The 18,781-nt window shown below is 47.7% G+C and overlaps 1 long non-coding RNA gene across 1 annotated transcript; it reads right to left on the reverse strand.

Annotated features, from left to right (window-relative positions):
* Nucleotides 1-5,286: 5,286 nt before the first annotated feature.
* On the reverse strand, nt 5,287-6,351 carry LOC125757090 (uncharacterized). The gene is made up of 3 exons (XR_007415042.1): nt 6,140-6,351; nt 5,771-5,921; nt 5,287-5,396 (listed from the first exon to the last, which is right to left on the reverse strand). It is a non-coding gene; the product is annotated as an uncharacterized LOC125757090 (long non-coding RNA).
* Between the last annotated feature and the right edge of the window lie 12,430 nt (nt 6,352-18,781).

Here is an 18,781-nt window from a genome sequence, read left to right on the forward strand (position 1 = left end):
TTGAACCTTCGGCAAACATTTCACAAGGATTTAATTGGCTTCAGCCCGTGGCAGGAGCACCAGAAAGATGGTAGACAAGTCTGCTATCTGAAAGGCTATGCCTTACCACCCTGCAACTGCCAAATTAAGCATAGCACACAAACTCAGTGCACTGATTCCAGACAAGGTAATTGAGCAGCCTTTCCCTATACAAATAAACCAGTTAACAACATGAAAAGTAATACCGAAGGATTCCAACGAAAATATGCAGATCTTATGCGAATTTGTCATTTTTTTTTTGAACGTCGATGAATTTGCATGGAGGTAAAGCATCACCTTCGAGATTGGAGTCCAGGAACTCACTTTCCAGTTTTTTTCTTCCTTCAGAAACTAGGCAACTAACAATGCCAAATGCTACTTTGAAAGATGGTGACGATAATACTGAAACTTTCTGCAGTATTTGAGCACATATGGATCTGCGGTATGTGCAATATCTATCTTATACAGAAACGTACCCATCCCTACAACATGCTTTCAATAACAAACAACGGAAGAAACTGTTGATGTACTTGATGTCTTGAGCCTCTAATTCATGATAGAACATAGCGTGCAATGGAAGAATTTAGGAAGCTTGTACATTAACTGCTGACCTAAAACAGCCAGAAAATATTCCGGTATGTCGGTGTTTGTCATAAGAGCCATGCTAATACATGGCAATAGCAGATTGTAATGAAACTGGCATGCTTTCATTTGGGCTCTTTGGCTCGCTCTTGCTAGTAATCTTAGCACTGTTAACGATTACAAGAATCTAAAAAGGAAATTTCCTTTTCCTGGAGGGCTATTGAAGACTGAATGACACAGTTATGCCCTGCCTTCTGTATTTTGCGGGCCTCGAAGATTTCGCGTGTCAACTGGCCGTGGTGGCGGAAAAGAATCCTCATTCTAGAAAATTCTGCGGTGTACCCGCAATGTTGGCAGTGCATTGCCAAGTGCGTCGAGCAAACATTACCTCTCGGGGAATTTTGATGCTCCCTCAGTTGCGAGTTTACGCGTCGCCCCAACTGCCCAATGTAAACACTTCCACACGTGAAGGGTATGCTGTACACAATGCCAATGGCACAAAAACATTCGTGTGCTTAATGGAATATGAATCCCTCACCACTGGGCCTTTTTCCGCACTGCTGTGCCGATATCACCAACTTTATTCTTGGCTGCGAACACCACTTCAATGCCATGACGTCGTCATGAGTTTCTTGCCTTGTAAGAGCATGCGCAGTAAGAGTATATTATGATGTTTCTTCAATAAAATTTTCAGTTGAAAGTCAGCACTCGTGCCGTGTCTACTCGTCCTTGGTCTCTGTTATTTCGCACTGTGTTGCCTCTACCAGCTATGAATTGTTACCAACTCGCCCAATTTTCAATCATACTAACCTGTAAACCTTCGGCCTAGATTTCTTTTACTTTGAGCGGTAGTCCTGCCCACGGTTTTTGAACCACGAGAGCCCTATTGTATGTGTTAGCCTCTTGTAAAGCTTCGAACAACGGCTTGAAAATAAAATTTTGAATCACAGCGCAAGTTGCCCTCATTAAAGCCAGACCGATGCAAAAGCTGTGTCCCCTTGAACTTCATGTCTGGCTCCCTGGCAGAGCAGTGGCTGTGCCCATTAAGCTAATCGAAAAGAGCCCATGAGCAGTGAAGTGGGGACACTACGGCTCATTAGTTTTATTAAATGCTTTTTGTTTAACGTTGGCAGATCAATTTTTGTGCACTGATTAGTACACCACTTCTGACATATTTCGCAATGGTCAAACGAAGAATATGCACGCACAAAGTTTACTTACATACAGCTCTACAGCTCCAACTTTCTCCATGGGCTCGGATCCAACGCCAAAGCGTTACGACTGCACTCGCAACATGGGCACCTGCGCAAATAAAAGCTTTTTTGCACACTAATGTACAAGCGAAGACCTAGCTTATTGCATTCGTTCTCATAAGTGTGTGTCACAAACCTTTTACTAGTTCAACTCTAGGGCAAGAAAGTAACTACAAGCGGTATTCAACTGTTTCCATACAATAGCGTGAGACGGAAGCTGCATAAGTTTCTGTCGCACAAATTGAACGGTGTTCCCAGGCTACAAGAAGATACAAAAACTGTCACGATGAAAATAGTTCTAAGTGAGACGCGTACTGCGTGGAGAAATTTCATCGTCGCGCGTACTATTTACTGACAACTGAACATTACCGGGAGGTAACTCATGGGATCCGGACCTACACTCGTCGCGCGTAGAAAACATTGCTGAACAAGGAATGCAAGAACTTACCTTGACGTGAGTTGACACCGGCGCGAAGCGCGTTTAGGGACAAGTGGAGCTAGGGGCGTTCTCCTCCTCAGTACCTAGGCCAGCGGCCGTCTTCAGGGAGAAAAAGTGCCCAGAAGCGCGTTTCAGGCGCTATCGGATGGCGGCGCGGCGGTCGCTCCCTGTAGTGGCCACGAAAACAAATGTCGCCACGAGGGAGGGACAATAGGCCGGTTGAAGCAAACGCCAGTAGACGCCACTGGTGGCGTTGTTGCGCCTTTTTCTAGTCGCCGAGCCGGTTCGGGCTGGTTTGGGCCGGTTCGGACGCGCTTTGCGACTGCTTACTTCGTTCGTCTGTAGTGCGACGCTATACTTTAAACGTGGTAGCACTTGTGAAAAAAACGGTGGAGTACTTGTTTTTGTTTTCTTTTTTTTCTCTGACGCTTCTATGTACGATGCTAAAAAGAAAAAAGAGAGTCTCGTTGTACGCCGTGAAATGGTGCAAGGAAACGCCGGAATAATTTTGTTTAGATGCGGTTCTGTAACCGATAACAAAGTACAAAAATTTTATCACAATCAATGTGCGTCTGTCGAGGCCTTTATTTATTTGTACGCCTTCTGGCATAGGAACGCAGCGCAGACGTTGCTGTGCACTTTTATGTAGTTTGTGACCAGCACGCGATTTAAATGTGATAGATATTGCGCCATAGAAGAAAAACAGGTCCATACATGCTGGGTTGTGCAATGTATGATAAAGTTGCGAATACATACTGCTGAGGCGATGTCTTGAACTGCAACGAATCCGCCGGTCTGCAGCCTTACGCTAGCAGACGACGTTGTCGATACCAGTGTGTTGGCGTGGTTTTCAGAAACTTTCTATACGCTATACTACAGTAAATGCAGTCTTTTGTGCTGTAATAAAAGAATCCGTTGCATAAGGAACACCTACAAACTCGGACAACGTCAAACGCACCGGGAGACAGCGGCCGGTCTACTAGAAAAAGGCGCAGCGGCGGCACCTGGTGGCGTCTACACAAACGGGCACGCGCGCTCCTTCCCGGACGCGTCACTAGGAAATTGTTCTAGTACACTCTAGCGATGGCGATCTGGCTATACCCTTTGAATGCACGAGACTAAAAAGCCACCTAAACATCGCCCAATGTTAGCGGTGTAAGCATGTTTTCATGTTGGCTACCTTGTGCCGCCGAGCAAAACTAGCGCCGTGGTATACCCAGAAATTCCCTAGTCAAGTTGGCGAGAGCGGACGAGAGCAACGAGAGGCCGAGTTGAAACTTGAAGTTAGAGGCACTTGATGGCGTGTCTTCTTTAAAGATTTTGTGTATCTGTGTCATGCTTTGTCGTGTTACCTCGCGAGTGTTCGCTTAGAAGTGACTGAGATTGCTAAGACATCGACTCTGCTGTCAGTTTGGATGAAGCGCGAAAGACAGGGACAGAAAAGGCACACATACAACCACACATACTGCGCTACGTGTGGGTGTGTGTGTGCCTTTCTGTCCCTGTCTTTCGCGCTGCTCCCTTAAGTTATGTTGAACCAACTAGCCAACAAGGTTCACTCTTCAAGGTACGGTAGGCACGGGTATTTGCCGAGTGTCATTTCGCGAGCGGCCGTCAAGCGAAGATGCCGGCATTTAGTGAGGGAACAATTATATGCCGGTAGTTTGACTTAGCCACGCCGTCGCCACATCTGAAAACGCACGCCGTGACGGCAACAGTTGTCTGGTTCTGGTTTGACCGGCAGTTTGCTTTTGCGGCCGGCCGTCAAGCGACGAGCGCCGGCACTTAGCGCACGGGTATTTGCGAGTTTCATTTCGCGAGCGGCCGTCAAGAGAAGAGTGCCGTCGCCACGTCTGAAAACGCACGCCGTGACGGCAACAGAGTTGTCTGTGGTTTGACCGGCAGTTTGCTTTCGCGAGCGGCCGGCCGTCAAGCGACGAGCGCCGGCACTTAGCGCGGAGACAATTATTTGCCGGTAGTTTTACTTATCCATGGTATAGCCTCCCCTGAAAACAGGCAGCTGTGACTACTACGACGGCACAAGTCGTGCGGTTGTGGCTTGACCGGCATGCAGTTTGCTTTCGCGAGCGGCAGGCCGTCAAGCGACGAGCGCCGGCACTTAGCGCGAAGACAATTATTTGCCGGTAGTTTTACTTATCCATGGTATAGCCTCCTCTGAAAACAGGCTGTGACTACTACGACGGCACAAGTCGTCGGGTTGTGGTAATTGACCGGCAGTTTGCTTTCGCGAGCGGCCGACCGTCAAGCGACGAGCGCCGGCACTTAGCGCGGAGAAAATTATTTGCCGGCAGTTTTACTTATCCATGGTATAGCCTCCTCTGAAAACATGCTGTGACTACTACGACGGCACAAGTCGTCCGGTTGTGGTTTGACCGGCATTTGCGCTGTTACTTCGTTTAACTCAGTCAGAACCTGACGGTATATCCTCCACTTAGAATTCCCTGCGAACTTCGCAAGTGAACCGTTGCCTTTCATAGTGCACATTGGAGTGAAAAAAAAAAAAGGGGGGGGGGGGGGGGGCGTCGTGTTTCAATTTTTTATTTCCATGTTGCCAAAATTAATGTCAGACATTTAGAGGTTACGAAAAATTCTGAAATGCACAATACTCACACGAAAGTTACATATTTTTGTTCTTTGGCTGCCTCTGATGACATATAGAAGGACTATGTATGATATCAGCAAAGGCGCTACTCAACATCTTGTGCGTTTCTATGAGATGAAAAAGTCCTTGGCCTGGGAATGTCACTGGAGCCAACATTTCGACAAACGGGCCTGCTTTGTCAGGGCAGCCTTGATGATAACAAGTCCACCTGTCGAAATGTTGGCTCCAGCAACATGCCTTTTCAAGGATTTTTTTAATCTCTGCAAGCTTTCATCTTATCCTGAATTTGTCTTTGAATGTCGACAACACACTCCTCACTTAGCTTTTTCTTTCTTGTTGCGCGGTACACAAAAAGTAATTTCAGACGTTATAAAAGGCAACACAAGTCTTAGTTTACACAATTTAAGATGGAAAATATGCACATAAATGTTGTCAAAAGTCACCCGCAGTGGGAACATTGCGCAGTTTCTTCTTTGACTACCTCAAATCGGATGGAGGGGTATGATAATGGCAATTAGTAGAGGTCAAACTCTACACAAAAGGTAACGTCAGGTGATATAAAAACGTAGCACGTCTCAGTTTTAAACAATTTTAACATGGAAGATATGCACATAAATATTGTCAAAAGTCACCTGCAGTGGGAACATTGCGGTTTCTTCGTTGGCTACCTCAAATCAGATGGAGGGGTATGATAATGGCAATTAGTAGAGGTCAAACTCTACTCAAAAGGTAACGTCAGGTGATATAAAAAAGTAGCACGTCTCAGTTTTAAACAATTTTAACATGGAAGATATGCACATAAATATTGTCAGAAGTCACCTGCAGTGGGAACATTGCGGTTTCTTCTTTGGCTACCTCAAATCAGATGGAGGGGTATGATAATGGCAATTAGTAGAGGTCAAACTCTACACAAAAGGTAACGTCAGGTGATATAAAAACGTAGCACGTCTCAGTTTTAAACAATTTTAACATGGAAGATATGCACATAAATATTGTCAAAAGTCACCTGCAGTGGGAACATTGCGGTTTCTTCTTTGGCTACCTCAAATCAGATGGAGGGGTATGATAATGGCAATTAGTAGAGGTCAAACTCTACACAAAAGGTAACGTCAGGTGATATAAAAAAGTAGCACGTCTCAGTTTTAAACAATTTTAACATGGAAGATATGCACATAAATATTGTCAAAGGTCAAGATATGCACATAAATATTGTCAAAAAGTCACCCGCAGTGGGAACATTGCACAGTTTCTTCTTTGGCTACCTCAAATCAGATGGAGGGGTATGATACCAGCTACAGTGCCAGTCAAACCCTTCATTGTCTCCATGACATCTCTCACTTTTTTTGTTGTTGCATGGTACACAAAAGGTCACTTCAGGATGGCTTGCACATGATGTCATAGACGCAGCTTCTGAATGAACTGGCACTGCACGATGGTGGCTCTGATGACAAACAAGTTTCATCTATGTGAAAAGAACATGGCAGGAACATACATCTCTGTGTGCAAATAGCAAAAGTACATGCATGTGATGTCTTGATAACATTAATGTGGCATCGCAAACACCGCACCTACTTGCTGGTGCTCCAACATGGTGCTTTCAATGACATCAATGCAAGCCATCAATAACAAGTTACAAAGTTGTTTGTACAATGTTGACGTGAAAGCCAATGCACAATGTTGTTGTATATATTAGTCACACACACTTGGAACATTGCCACAGTTTCTTTTTTGGCTGCCTCTTCAACAATGTGCAAGGTGTATGGTACCAGCAGAGACACCAATCACAAAAAAATAGTCAAACTTCTCAAGCTCTTCGTGACACTGTTCACATTCCCACTGGTGCATTGATATGTTTCACCTTCACTGTGCTCGTTATAGCGGGCCATGCATCACTGCTGAAAAAGGGCCTTACAAGGTTGATGTCCATGCACTCATCTAAAACACCACAGTTCAGCAAATCTGGCTTTGTTTCCACATCTTCTTCAAGAATTTTACCACTGAGGGCACTGATGACACCTAAACAGTTGCGCTCAGAATATTAGGTGGTATCGTAATCGTCGGTGATTTTTTTCCCCTTTATTTCACCATGTTTGTCACCGACGTGACGGGACTCCGTCACACTATCTTGACATGTATCGGCAAATAATTGTCTCCGCGCTAGTCGCTTGACGGCCGGCCGCTCGCGAAAGCAAACTGCCGGTCAAACCACAACCGGACGACTTGTGCCGTCAGTCACAGCCTGTTTTAAGTAAAACTACCGGCAAATCTCGCTAAGTGCCGGCGCTCGTCGCTTGACGGCCGGCCGCTCGCGATAGCAAACTGCCGGTCACACACAACCGGACGACTTGTGCCGTCGTGACTACAGCCGGCCAATGAGGAGACACTGCCGGCCAAGTTCCGCTCGCGCAGTTCAGCCGGATGCCGGGCGAATATCCACTCCCAAAACTAAACGTCACGCTGTGAAGCTCTAGCCCTTCGTGGCCGAGAAGGGTTCGCTGCCGCAAAGTGGTTGATAAAACATTTACGGCATCGAAGGAACCTAAAGGAATCAGTCATCTCATGAGACTGTCCGAGACGTGTTAATATGAAAGCTTACAGGCGTATTTTCCATTTGTAATAATGGATATATCGAATTATTTCGCGATCCCCTTCGAATCCGATGGGTCCGACGGTCGTCAAGTGAGGTGAAACTTGAGGCACTCGAGAGTGTGCGTTGCGTTAAAATGTCTGTGTATGCCCTGCTTTATGTTACCTCGCGTGTGTTCGCTTGAATTTATACAGATTCTTAAGACTATCAGCAGCGCTAATAAATCCATCATCTGCGCATTTATTATTTGACCTGAAATGTAGCAGCTGGCGTTTGAAGTAGACATCCGAAGCGGCGCCTCGTCGCAATTTTGCAGCAAGTTGACACTATGCGATCACGCTGAATTCAGGCCACTGATTCATTGGTATCTTGTAATAATTTCTGTTGGCATAATTAAGTTTCTCCATGACACTATTCCAAGCTATTCCAAGAAGTTGCTTGGTCTGTTCTCTAATGCAGAGGGTTGCTGCTAATTCATTTGCCTGGCGGGTAGAAGAATTGAAGAAACCTTTGCTATGCATTGGTGCATTTATTAGACGTTTGGGTGCTCGTACGGTGACTGGAGACTGCGTGGGCGCCTTTTTTTTGTAATTAAAGAAGACAAAGCATCAGGTAACGTATGTGGCAGTTACGATTTCCCTGCTGGTGGGCTTCGCTGCACAACGAATCACCGATGCACAGTACATGCTTTGTGGCATAACACAGCTGCAATGCCATAAAGCTGACTATAGTGAATCTGTCATCTTGTAGCACGTATATATAATGTAAATATATAGTGCATTGAATCCAAGGGGCAGTGCAAGCATGGCGTAAACAAGCAGGGTACGAGTCAAAATATGGGCGGCGTGCGCAGCACAGATTTCTTTGCGCTCCACAATGAAAGAATTGCTTTGTAAGTTTACCGCTACACAGGGGTGTAATGCGACGAAAACTAAATGCCATGCTGTGAAGCTTGCTACCTGTGGCTGCAATTAGTTGCCGGAAAGAGTATCGCCAGGTTGTTTCAGACTGATCTGACGAGAAAATAAGCAATCTGCATCGCTGCGCCTAGTACACACATACTGTGCCCTAAGTAGGGAGGCCGGCTTCGGCATGACGCTCGTTCGCGTGGTGGCTCGGTCGCCACAAGCATTTGTTTAAAACAAGCAATAATATTGATTATTCGGTGACTATATCGCGGAATATTGGAGCTAAACGTTTTTCTAAGGCACCTTTTGGGAAAAGCTGGCTTTTCTGGAACCACGAGACAAGTTCCGATCATGTCTCAAACTTCGTCGTCCAAAAGGACCAGCTTCGTAAACTAATGCGCTTGTTACGCTAGCAAGGTTAACACAAAAATGAAACCTAATGCACTGTGCGGCTATGCCTGCGCAGTGATCTCATTGAGCTGAAACAAAACTGATTCCCCCGCCTTGCGAACTGCGTGCCCCTTAGTCAAAAAGTGGCCCTTCTCAAAGAAAGCTGCAAGTATGCACCTTATTCGTGCGTCCATTAAATCAAGCCACCTGCATTTCCATGGTTAAATCGCATGATCAACGTCTCACACGCACGTAGAGCCAAGGGACTAGGCTAGGTACATCTCGCTTGGAATTTCCTAGGGACAGCACCAAAAAGTGGTCTGGCAACGCGGGCATGTTTTGGTGGGAGAGTATTTCGGCCGCGCGTTAAAAAAGTCACGTGGTACACAGAGCTGCTCCGCGCGCGGCGGTCGCGGTTGCCTAGACGACGAAGACGCGGCCGCGGCGGCACCAAGATTGACCTTGGCGGCACTCCGACCGTCGTTGGGTTCTGCGGCAGTGCCATGTTTCCTTTGGTATTACATATTCAGTGGGCATTGCGATGAAGCAGTGACTGCATGAGCTGCACGTCACAGCGCACAAATGCAACATTCAAGGGTAAAATTTAGCACAGCTTCACTGACTTGGCGTCGCGAAGACTGATGAAACTGCGGAGCTGGTGCCTTTTCCTTGGCTTTGGGGTGCGTTTTTTACTAAGTACTATTTTAGCTGTCGATACAGCGATGATAATATGACGCCGCTAAACGGTCCGTGAGCTCCTGCTTTGGCCACTCGCAAGTCAGGATCGGATTCCCTTCGTTGCTGGGCGGCCGACGTCTCTCTTCCCGACGAGTTTTGTCGTGCAGTTGCGGCGACACGCCTCTCTCACTCGAAACTCGGGGTCGGCCCGTCATCGCTGGGCCCATATGCTCTAGCGAATTCCCATCATATTTCCCGCCGCGCCGCTTCTTCTCCCGAAGACAGAACCTTGTTCGTACTCGCCATACTCGTCGCCGAACGTCGTAATGCTCTGCGCCGACAGTGCACGCTTTTGTACTGCTTTGTTCACTCAGAATTTATACTTGCAGCAACAACGAAATGAAACAATGTTAGTGCTGTTAAATCAAGGTGTGCGGCCTAGAGGTAGGGGGCACTCTTGTAAGCTCAGTGCGAGCAGTCCGGCCGCATTAGAATTAACACCACAATTAAAGCACGATATGCAACACGTACGAACTGACGGTCGGATGTCAACAAGCATGCACGCTAGCAATAAACAAAGATAATGATGTGCGTCTATCCTGGCCTCTCCTAACTCCATCGCACAGTAGTCAGGGAACACCAAGCCCAGCTTTTTACTCTGCCGAAATAACGTAACACTACCGCAGAAGGGGAGCGCATACTATCGATACGATGGCCGGAGCCACCGCGCCACCGCGTCCACGCGTCTCCGTCTCGCCGGTCTCGCTCGCCTGGCAACGGCCAGACCCCCGCCAGAGGGCCGCACCGGCCGCACTTTTTTAACGCGCGGCCGAAATACTCTCCCTGTTTTGGTGGGTTTTTAGTAGAGAGGCTAGATGGGTTTGACTAGTCACGGCCGGGCTAGACCGCACGCGCGCTTCTTTTCTTACGGCCTTCTCACCCGCCGCGAAAGCAATGGGAGAGTTTCTCAGTATGTTTCGCCGGCCGTCGGCGGTAGGGGCGCTGCGACCCTGACCGTGCCTCTCCTGCGCCGCGCACACGGCACAAGAGCGTTGCTCGATGTGAAACCGTGGAATGGGGGTTCTCGACGAAGAGGGGGGAGGTGGATTATTCAGGAAGTCGGTGGTAGAGGGAGGATCGTCTCTTTAAAAAAAAAACTAATGTTATCAGACGGCTCGCCGCATCATGTAGGTATGCATGTGCCTGTGGATAATACAAGCATAAACTCAGTAAAACTGTGGAAGAATCGGCTAACGAGGCATAATGCAGGAGGGTAGCGAATTGGGCGAGTTGGAAAATGCTCATGATGGTTAGCACAAACGCAACACGGACGAAAAGAAGAAAAAACGACGACACAAGGGTTATCTAACAACTGAATGTTTATTGCAAAAATCACAAATATATATGTAAAAGAAAGAGAAAAAACAAGAAACCCGCACATGCGCCAAAAGATAATTGACAGATAAAAACGTGTATGCTAACAAAACTACGCCCGTTCCAGGAAAGACACTTCCTCATCAATCAAAGCGATAGAAGGGCAGCTCACGCAGTTCTCTTTCTTAGGCATATATATTTGTGATTTTTCCAATAAACATTCAGTTATTAGATAGCGCTTGTGTCGTCGTTTTTTCTTCTTTACGTCCGTGTTCCGTTTGCGCTAACCATCATGAGGCATAACGCAAGAGGCATGAAGCACTGGCATCGATCAGAGAGGGAGATAAACAACGCTGCACCTGTTCTGCAAGCAGAGCACCAAACACCTTTGGCCCTTAGTCTCGCTGGACAACGAGGCCGCAATTAAGAGAGGTCGCTTACAGAAATGATGAGCACGCCTTCCCTTTGCTAGCTATTTTCTATTTCTTTATTTTTCCAAATATATTTGGAGTGGTTTTCAGGGCTAAAAGCTGCCGTCTGCAGCTTGACAGCTCTTTGAAACACGTACGTGAGTTGTATCTCTAGGGGTTGAAAATAACTGCGCATAGAGAGAAAGAAAGTAAAAAAAACAAGAGAGGACTCTTGCTGCTGAATAACCCCTTCGGACGGCACGCCCCGAGAATGGTGGTGTGCATTGTCAAGGTGTTAACACCACCTGGAAACATTAATTCCGGGGACCCCGAGCTCTTTCGCGTTCCTTTTGTTAGCGTCAGGATGGCTGGGCCGTAAAATGAGACACAGTAGAAAACGCAACGCACGACACACAGTTAAAAGGGAAAAAGAAGTTTACATTTAATTCTCAACAACTTGGTTACAACGCAAAACTCGTAACACAAAGTCGCATACGCATATTCGCTCAAATCGCACTACTAACAACGCACAACCGCTCTAATCGCACCGCTCAAACGCACAACCGCTCAAATCGCTCGCACTTTTCAGACTCTCCTCGTCGCTTATTATAATATTATTACAGACCTCGGATGTGACTCTTGCGCTGCGCTGCTGACGACCAACAACAGGCAGCATCAGCTGTACAAGCTACTGCGAGCACAAGACAGGAACGAACTACACTACCCGAGGCCTGAGTTTCTAGCTCTTTTGGTCAAGATAGTGGTCTTTTTTCGATAAGGCCTCTGAACACCTGCCACGCAGGAATGTGCTAGAAGTTTTGGAAACAGCAGTCCAGCCCTACTTGCAACGCGCTCCCATCTTAAGCTGCCCTGAAGGCGTTGACGACAGCCACTCCCGACGATCCGCAGATTTCATAGCCGAAAAATTCCTAAGATTTTTCCTCGTCAATCACTTAAACCAACTGACTGACGCAAATGACAAGCCTTCCACCTACGCACACAGCCGACTAGGAAGCATTTTAGGTTGTGAACGAGACATTTGTGAAGTCCGGAAAAGTTTTCACTTGAAAGGGTTCAACTATTTGCGAGTGCTTACGAGCAATAAATATTTATTTCTAAACCTCAGAATGTCTACACGTTTGATGGCGGAGAGCTGTACTCCCGGCTCTTGCATTTATACGTTTTTCGATAAGCTTAAGCTCGATGCACGTTGCGCATATAAGAAGTCAAAATAAACCATTTGTGCGTCTTCAACGATTAGGCAACTTGTTTTTCAACGCGCGGTGAGTGAAGAAGCGCGCCCGAACTCATGTGCCGGCGTTGCGCGCGCTGCACGGAGCGGCGGAGGAGGGTCAGGGTCGCAGCGCCCCCCTCAAAGCAGCGGCGAGAGGCATGTACTACACCCGATGCGAAGGCCGTAAGAAGCGAGCGCGCGCGTGCGGTCTAGCCCGGCCGTGGACTAGTGTAGTAGTGTTGTGAACGAGTCGGCGCAGTTGAAATCATTTGCTATGACGGCGCACAGGTGGCGCTCCGGCCCGCTGGCGCGGGGCGCGCGCTCTTTGGCCCGCTTACAAGCGGCACCCAGCAATGCGTTTTCTGTGCGCATTTTTGAATAATTTATCTGCGTGCTCGCAATCGTTCGTTGGCTCATGCAGACAGGACAATACGAGCGTCGTGATGTTCTGTGTAGCATTCTTGGGCAGCTGTATTTTCGGTCGGTCACCCCTGAAACTTCACTTAGAAGCAGATGCTGGCAGTTCTTGCAACCTACCGTTGGAGTTGTATAGGCCCGCTTTTATTATATATTAAACGGCGTATTACTGATTTTTGTTATTTCTATCATTATCATTACTCTGTTTTAATGGAAGCTACTTCAGGCTTCCAGAAAAAAAAAAAGGTCTTGTAAGTGGGAAACAGCATAGCTGAATAAGTACCAAAGTTCGGCCCTCAGGTTAGAAACGCATGATCGTTCCGCTCCGGAGACACAATGACGAAACGGTATAATGAAGGGTGCAGAGCACAAAAGTGACACGTTTATTGAATTCAATATTTCGCTGTTGCAGTTCGGAGATCACTGACAGCTAGCGCCTCAGTTTGAGCAGCTTTTGCTTCTCGCGTTGTGTAGACTTACTTCTCTTTGTTGATGGCTTTAGTGAAGAAGTGCAGCCTAGTTAAACTATAAAACTTAACCATTTCTATAGTGAGTGCTTGACCATGCTCGCTGCAGCCAACGTTTTGGTGGTCATGCCCGTGCAAGAACTCTAAAAATGATAGCATACTTTCAGCATGCAGCTCATTTCTGCTTAAAAACACAGCAAACGCGTTCTCCAGCTTTGCAATCAAGTCTTCAAGGTGTTTTGAGGGGTACAGTAAGCCCCCATGGTCAAATTTCCTCGTCAATGAGGCATTCTCATTTGTCTCTGCCTGCAGAGGCAAAATGGCTAAGGCAGACGCACATGTGGGGCGTGGGAACCTTTTAAGTGCTTTCCTGACGACATAGCCAACAGCATAGAAAATTAAATGGCTGTCCCTTTTCAACACAGCCTTTGTGGTCAAAAATACTGCTGTCTTCAAGCACAGCTGAAGCATTTGCGAGGTTTCTCTCATCCAAGAGTTCATCAATTAAGCGGGCTGCCTTTTGTTTTCCAATGTCTGATGGCCCCAAGAGTGCACTTATGATCTCTGCTGGCGAGTTACCACGTTTCTAGGTGGTTTCGCTAAGTTGTAGAGCGCTAGACTGTTTACTATGAGCAAAAACTGCTCTGGGATCGGGGTGATCATTACACAAAAACGATTGTCTAACAATTCCAAAAATATTCTCTAATTTGTCTTGGCTCAAATTCGCTGTCAGCAAGTATCTGTAATTTATTTATTTATTTATTTATTCAAAGTGCCTTACAGGCCCATTGAAGGGCATTGAGTAAGGGGGGCATCAGTAATTACAATTGAGCGATGACGTTAGATACCTCTACAAGCTCTCAATTAAAGATGTGCTTGAAGATCCTCACAATAAACCGATCGTCAAAATGACGAGAACACACAACGCATGCCTCGTCCAGCACTCTGTCTTTTCGTTTTATGTTCCTTTCCCATTCTTCTCGACGAAGAGCGTCCGCCGGAGCACGGACCAGGGAACTTTTTCGGCAGACGTTTTGTACCCGCCTTTGCACAGAGGCACGAAGCATGTCCTGCCTTTCTTAGCAGGCATACTCCAAAATACGAAGAAATGACGGTAATGTCACAGTTGATGTTCGGCGGAAACATATCAGGTAAGCCACAATGAAGCAGCACAGGGGCGTACGTTGACTCACCACGTGCAGAGACGAACAAAACTCGCGCTTCCACACTACCAAGCACAAACACAAGCAAACAAACAATGATCGGCAGCGGCAGCGGGGCCAGCTCGTCAGCTCGCCTCTAACTGATGATGATGTAGTGGTGGCCTGCCCCTTTGCAACGGGGAAACACATTTAGTGTCCTGGCCTCACGGAAAAAAAAATTAAGAAAGGAAAAAAGACAGAAATATTGAAGATACACCCTCACTCGCCAAAGGCAGGAGACGCGCACATAACAGGTCCTAAGTTCGGTGTACAGTTCTCCACCACTCGGAAAGCCGCCTTTTCGTGACAGCCACCGCGCATCGTCCCCTCTCATTGTCACTGTTGTCCTGTGCATCGAGAAACCCTAGCGCCTGTGGGAGTGTTGCGCCCTCCACCGGAGCCGTGGGAAGTCTCCTGCAGCGAAGAATGAGGTGATCCTGCGTCTCGGTCTCCATACTGCAGACTCTGCACAGGCTGCTGACGACAGCGTCATCAAACCTTCTGCGGTATTCAAGAATGCGAAGAGCCCCAGCTCTCGCCTCGAACAGGAGGCTGCTGCCACAACTGTTGTCATAGAAGCGAAACCCACTGATGTTCTCCTTATGGGTCCTGTAGCACTCGAGGGTGGGCTTGGCCTCCATAGCCTTTCTCCATTGGGTGTCTTCCGCCTCCCTGACTCGCAGTCGGACCTCGACCGCCCACTTGGCCGCCGTTTCGGTAGGGATGGAGTCTTTAAAGAAGCCATACGTTTTTTCCAGTTGGTAGATTCGTCGCGTCCAGTCCGTCCGCATGCAGGTTGCTGACAGGTACTCGAACACACGGCGCGCCCACCGAGTGCGTCGCATGAGCATGAGACGACCCTGGTAAGCAATCTTGCTGGTGGCTTCCCGAGCCTCAAAGCTGGACCAGCCGACATCCCCCTGCACCGCCTCGTTGGCAACTCGACCATGGCAACCAAGCGCCGCACGGCCGACCTCTCTCTGCTGGCGCTCCAACCACTCCCGTGTCGTTGGTGATAGGCACACCACGGCGTTTCCAAACGTCAGACCCGGCACGTGCACCATTTTCCATAAGTCGCGGATCATTTGGAAGCGGTTGCAGCCCCAGAGGCATCGACGATGAAGGATTCGTTGAGCCTGCAGCGCCGCCTGTCGAACCATGGTCTCGTGTAGACTGTATTTTGCGGCTTCCACACACAGGGTAACACCAAGGTACCTGTAGTCGTTGCGCGCAGTCAGTGGTTCTCCTCCCAAGGTCAGCGCCGCTGCATCCGCGTTCCCTCCTGCCAGACAGACAACCGCTGATTTCTTAGTGTTGAACCGAAGTCCAAGACTCGCAACCTCTGTCTGGCAGATATCCCAAGCAACGCTGGCCGACTGCCGACGTTTGGCTGATCACTGGCAAATAGCCGGCAGCCGACTTCACTGGCCACCAGACATCCGAAAAGGGTCGGCCGGAGGTGCGCTGCCAGCTACGTCGGCACTAGATCGGCTGCACGATTCGCGCCACCGTCGGTGGCCGAGTGAACGCCGAGCGCGCCAAACGCTTGTCGGCACTTGGTCGGCTGCACGATTCGCACCACCGTTGGTGGCCGAGTGAACGCCGAGCGCGCCAAACGCTTGTCGGGGCGACAAGTCGGCAACACGTCGTGCCGGCCTTGGTTGCCGGCAGAGGATTCGAACAGCGTGTATTATTTTAGGGCAGCATAAAATACACTGCAGGAAGTGTAAAAAACTCCTACAGTGTGATTTTTTAAACATTACAAAAATCACCTGTGACACACAACATACTTGTGGTCCTTGAGCTGATTACACCAAGTGGTAGAGATTATTTGCGCGAACAATCCAAATACATTATTGACTAAACAAAAATAATAGCGAGCCATTACATTCGTGCATGGTTTCTCCAGGCGTGCATATCTACTTTTAAAGATTTTTTCGAGACCATCATTCGCCAAGTGTGCGACAGTATTTATATACATGGGCGTTAAACTAGGCTTTTGTCGTTGTTCGATGCTTAAAACTGATTCTTACAAAAATAAACGTGACTGAAGCAACAGTGAACTTCTGCCTAAAATTTGATGGCATAAATATTAAATCGTAAGATTTCATTCCAATTATTGCAAACTCAGTGGCTACAGTTAGTCAGTTGCAGTAGGTAAGTCAGTGTAATTTTAAGGTCATTAATGAACTTTATTTAGATAGGCGATTATTTATTTTGCTTTTTCATGCAAGTAATGTCACCCGCTTGCATTAAACCGAGCTCACATAATACATTTATGTCATTTCTGAACTAAAACGGCCATTAAAAACCATTCTGTATAATCTAAAAGAAGCATCGTCTGTATACAGACAACATGAAGCATGAAAATTTTTGCGTGCTGCCCGAGCAGCGCTGCACACCCAAACAGTCTGTGGATAGAGAGACGCAGTGTTTTGTTCTAACAGCTAGTCCTTTATTATGTAATTTGCGCAATGTAATGAGTAAAAGTTCTTATCTTTCGCTGACGGATAAGTCAGGCAAGCGGAAATAGAGCACTGCACGGGCCGATTTTTCCGGCCCGGGCCCGGCCCGGCCCGAAAACGCCATGCTCCGGCCCGCCCGAGCCCGGCCCGGTGTTCTTAAATGTGGCCCGTACCCGGCCCGGGCCCGAAAGGTTTGGGCCCGGCCCGGCCCGACCCGACCCGTTTCAGCTAGTTATGCCTTGAGCACAAAGGAGGCACTGTCTAACCTTCGGTTATTGTGAAGATACCTGCCACACACAAGATATTTTCTAGAGATTGTTTTGGGAACTTCTTTCAGTGTCACGACTTTCACTGGTACTGTGTATGCTTACGGTTAATTACGCCCGTAACACTCTTGCGAAATAATTGCAGGGCAATATAAAATATACATAACTTGCAAGTGACGTCAATTCCTGTCTTCCGTCCGCCATCACCGAGCACATACGTCTCAGTGACCGCGCTGTGTTTACGTTCGTGCGCGAATCGTTCTGCGTAGTGAGCCTGTTTTTGTTGTTTGCCTTGCGCTTATGACGAACGAGAATCGTTCAGGACATTATGCAGCCTGCAGTGTCGTCAGTGGTGTCGCACGTAATGGTTGAAACAACTTCGCACGAGTCACCTACAGCGGCGCTCTTGGCCGCCTGCATTTTGCGGCGCTCAAACTATACACATTTCGTCGCTGATTGCTGCATAAATCCATGGCCCAATAACATGTTTGGCGCACAGTCGGGATTCGTTTCACCGAAGAGCTCAGAGAGCCTCCAGAAAACCAAGGCGCGATCGCTGTGTTCAATTCGGTGCTTCACGTTTCGACAAAAATTGACCTCACGCATAACTCCGTGGTGATAGACTCGGCGAAAAGGTGAGGAGATTCGGAAGCATAACTTGCCTGTTATGAAGTGACGCCCGCACACGAACGTTGGTCAACGTCTGAGGTCCTTCCTGTTTACGCACGCATAAGAAAGAGCTGTCCGCTTCTCTGACAGCTCTTTCGTGCGGTCGCACGGGTTTGTGATCACGTTTGGCAAACAGTACGTCCCCGCGTCTGGTCTTTTTTTTAATCGATTTACACTTCTCGTGCAGCAGCCAAATATCGCACAAATCGCCTTTGCGATGAGCAGCATTGACGGGAAATGCGAGAGCCGCACAGCTTGAGTCGACGTCGTCTGCTGCCATGTGCTCGGTAATGGCGCCGCATGCCGCGAAATCGTATCCCAGAGTTCCGCTGTGTGACGTAGTTGCAAGTTATGTATAATTGGAGTCATAGCTGGCTGTTTCATGTACGCACGCAGTGCTAACCACGCAATCTTATTTTTGCATTTCAAAGAACGACTACAAAATATACCTCCATAAACTGAAAAAAAAAAAAAACATGGCAGACATTTTTAGTTTAAGTTTTACATCAATTGCATACGAGCTAGGGCTGCTGAGTAAAAGTAGCAAGTCTGCAAACTTTATCTATTGCACAATGCGATGAAAAAAAAAACGTGCTCTAGCTGCTTCTGGTAGGAATACACCAGGCTGGGCAGCGTTACATGAATTAAAGCTGTCGTGTTGACTCCTCGGCAGGCAACTGCACCCAACGTACACAACGTTTTCGTGTTCAAAACAAGAACGTTCTTTGTCCCACCCTTCTTCCCCGAGTCACCGCCACCGCAGTGCCATAGATCTGTCAAAGCGAGGCACACCCGTTAG

This window comes from Rhipicephalus sanguineus, chromosome 2, assembly GCF_013339695.2.
Source record: "Rhipicephalus sanguineus isolate Rsan-2018 chromosome 2, BIME_Rsan_1.4, whole genome shotgun sequence".
NCBI classification, from domain to species: Eukaryota; Metazoa; Arthropoda; class Arachnida; order Ixodida; family Ixodidae; genus Rhipicephalus; species Rhipicephalus sanguineus.